This window comes from Galeopterus variegatus, unplaced genomic scaffold, assembly GCF_000696425.1.
Source record: "Galeopterus variegatus unplaced genomic scaffold, G_variegatus-3.0.2 Scaffold637, whole genome shotgun sequence".
Taxonomy (NCBI): domain Eukaryota; kingdom Metazoa; phylum Chordata; class Mammalia; order Dermoptera; family Cynocephalidae; genus Galeopterus; species Galeopterus variegatus.
The window spans coordinates 486,185-490,077 of record NW_007726748.1 but is presented as its reverse complement, the minus strand read 5'-3'; positions in this window follow the sequence as shown (position 1 = coordinate 490,077).

Sequence of the window (3,893 nt, the reverse complement as noted above, 5' to 3'; positions counted from 1 at the left end):
TTTACTTTTTCCATCTTTTCAAAACTTTATACAGAGGTAATTCTGTTTCAATTGTTAATTATTGGGACCTCACATGAATTGAGTCTCATTTTCTTAAAAGAGAAAATCATTATGAATCAATCCTTCGCTCAATGAATTTTCTACTAAATTCTATCTTTTATCGCTTGGCATGCACGTTTCTTCTCCTACATCTAAAGATGTCCTCACTTAATATGCTACAAACACTTTTGCTACCTCTATAAAGAAAGACGATTCCAAACTATATCTGGGAGCCAAATCCAGAATTTCTACCAGGAGATCACTCTTGTGCATATCCTGGCTCTGTGGACAATGAGTAGTCCTATAGTATTCAGTTTTGATCAGATTTGATGTGACTCTTACTGTTTACTTCACAAAGGATAATTGATCCAACATTTAATTCATTTATATTGAATCTTTTTAATGTTTCAGGCAGTCATCAATGTTGAGTATATTAATGAATGAAATTTCATGTTTTTGTGGAAGAGAAAAGCAATAAACAATGTTTTAAAAGTAAATGATAATACAAAAAGTATATTAGAATTTTATAGTGTTTGGAAAAATTAGAATAGTAAAAAGGGTATTTAGAATACTAGCGAGGAAGGGGCAGCTCCAATTTTATTTCAGGTCATCGGAATAGGTTCATTTCAAATGTGACATTTAAATGAAAATATGAAGAAAGCAAGAACATTAGATATGTGTCTGCATTTGAATGACAAGTGTTGCAAGCACAAGGAACAGTCAGCACAATGACTCTAAGGTAAGAGGGAGGTTACAGCAGAGTGACTAAGTTGGAGAGTTAAGTTCGGAGAGGTAATGAAGATTCAGGTTGTGAAACGCCACATGGAAGACACTGTGAGGATATTGGCACTTTATTCTGTGTAAAAAGACAAGCTTTAGCAGGTGTTTTGGGTTAAATTGCATCCCCACAAAATTCAAGTTTTGAAGTCCTAGCCTCTAATACCTCAGAACATGACCTTATTTGGAAACAAGGTCATTGCAGTTGAAATTACTTAAGATATCGTTAGGGTGGGCACCAATCCAATATGACTAGTGTCCTTATTAAAAGGGGAAACTTGGAAACAGAGACACATAGGGGGAATGCTATAAGAAGATGAAGGCCAAGATTAGTTAATTCTCAAGCAAAAGAACATCAAATATTGCTGGCAAACCAATAGAAGCTGATGGAGAGGCATGAAACAGATTCTCTCTTGAAGCCCTCAGAATGAATCCACCCTGCCAACACCCTGATCTTGGACTTCTAGCCTCCAGAACCGTGAGAAAATAAATTCATGTTGTTTAAACCACCCAGTTGTGGCACTTTGTTATGACAGCAGGTATTGAGCAAAGGAGTGAAAGGACTGTACTTACGTTTTAAAAGGATTTCTCTGGCTATTATGTTGGGTGGTGGAGACAAGAATGGAAACAAGAAGACTATGAGCAACTTTTCTTATTAACATCAACAAGAAAGCAGGGAGGCTCAGACCAGGGTTGAAATGGTAAAGATATGAGGAAGTGGTCAGATTCAGGATCTATTCTGAAGGTACAGACAAAAAAATTTCTTAATGAATTGAAAGTAAGTTGTGAAGAGAGAGAAGTCAAGCATAACCCTGAGGTTTCCAGAAGGTGCAGCTAGAAAGATGAAGGTGCCATGAATTGAAATGTAGTGGAAGAGCTATGACAGAAATTAATTCCTCAGTTTTTCCTGATTAACAAAATAATATCCTTGTCCTTGAAACTGACACTGGAAAGATGTGGCAAAAGTATAGATTTCTTATAGCTTTTAATCATATATAGGTATATGTATGTATGTGAGTGTGTATATATATATAAACACACACATTTATGTCTCTACTTGTGCCTTATTTGTGATGACCAGAATGTTTTAATTCTAGCAGATCTTCTCCTTTCATCTCCATTTCTGCCCTAATATGGAAGCCATTTACCTATTCTGTTAAAGTAAAAATATTTCTGATTTTTACGATTTAGTTTAAAAAATTTGCAGTAAGCGAAAATTTCTGTTCTTATCTGTTTGCCAGCATCCAAGGCAAAACCCGTGATCCTGAATGTTCTTCACATTTTTTTATTATAATTATTCTATGTTGGATAAGTTTTTGCGAGCTCTCTACTCCAGAAAATGATCAGGCATGCCATCTGTAAAAGAATAACACAAAACTTTATTAAATAGCTGAAATAGCTGAAAGTCCATGACTTATGTGAGGAGAAGCCCAGAGAACAGCCTGGAGATTCTTTTTTTTTTTTTTTTTTTTCCTTTTTTTTTTCTTTTTTCATGACCGGCAACGGATCGTGACCCTCAGTGTCGCGCCCATACCGGACCGTGACCGGCCACGGGATCGCAACCCTCAGTGTTGCTCCCGCCCCTCGCTCAGCCAGTGAGCGGGGGTCTGTATGTGGGATCCGAACCCTCGGAGGGAGCGCCACCACGCGTCCCAAGCAGCGCACTGTAGCAGTGCGCCACCGGGCCAGCCTAAGCCTGGAGATTCTATGGCATGTGGTGGAGGACTCACCCCCTGATACCACAACTGTTGATACTAAACAAAGAATTACCCTTTTCTTCAACATCTGGATGATTCACTCATAACTGATTGCTCCATTATGCCCAGAAAAAATAAAATCTTCAAAAATGTCTGTGTTTTCTGGAATTATCTCAATCCACAGAGATGTGATCTCACTTCCTAAAATGAGGGGGAAAATCAAAGAAGTTACAAGTGAAGATCACATCGATTTTTCTTATGACCAGAATGTATGACTTTACCCAATACAAAATGACCAGTTCTAACTGCAAGGGTAGTTATACATTCTTACCTGTGATAAATACTTGAAAATAAAATAAAAACTGAGTCAAGCTTATTAAAAGACCTCTAACAGAGCATGTGTACCTGGTAGAATAGAAGACTATTTGTGAAACAGAACAAGGAAAAAATTATTTCAGGGAGCTGATGCAAACATTTACTTTCCCGGATGCCTTTCAACATTATGACAGGAAGCCTCAATCTCAGTTTCTGGAGAAGGATCTTCCACAAGAAACTATATAGTGGCAGTTACAACAAAATGTTGAACAGGAAATTTATAAATAATACTGACTTCAGGGCAGTAGTGTTGATGGTATACTTTAATTCGCTGAATATACTTGAATGTTGAAGCTATTGAGGAACCACTAAAACTAAGATACCATTTTGAACATAAAGAACATGCTGATTAAGAAAAATTGGTACTCAGAATCAATTCCAATCTCCTTTTAGATTACGTTCCTGTATTGCAGTCTTGCAAGTTAAAAATGATTATTTCCTAGACTCCCTCAGTGCTACAGCTCTGAATGGGAATTTGTTTTTGCAAATTAGGTAAACTCACGTGAAGTCAGAAGTGGGGGGAGAATCTATCCTGTGGCTGCTTTGGCAACTGCTGTTGAAAAGCAGACTCGTGGAGGCACTGGGCGTTTCTGAAGCAGAATTCCATTGACTAACTTTGTGGGAGTTATAGGATTATCTAGCAGCACTGGTGGTGGCAGTGAGAACAGCAGTGGCTATGACAGTATGTTCTAGAAGTCAATAGTTCTAGTAGTTCTCTGATGCCCTCTTCTAGATCCTTTAGTCAGCCAGTTGTTGATTCTGCTCTGGTAGTGATTCCTGGTAGCCCAGACTATACCCTGTCCTTCTGCTTATGCCAAGGATTTTTATAAATTTTTATTTCCACGTATAAATCACTTCCTGTTTAAAACATCAAGAAGCCTGAGTGATGAAAATTTTGAAAATAATTCGGGGACCATATCTTTCCCCTCTGAACTTGAACACGCAGAAGGCCTTGAACTGATGCTTGGACTCCGGAGAATTAGGTCGGAGCTGAACTCTAGAGTA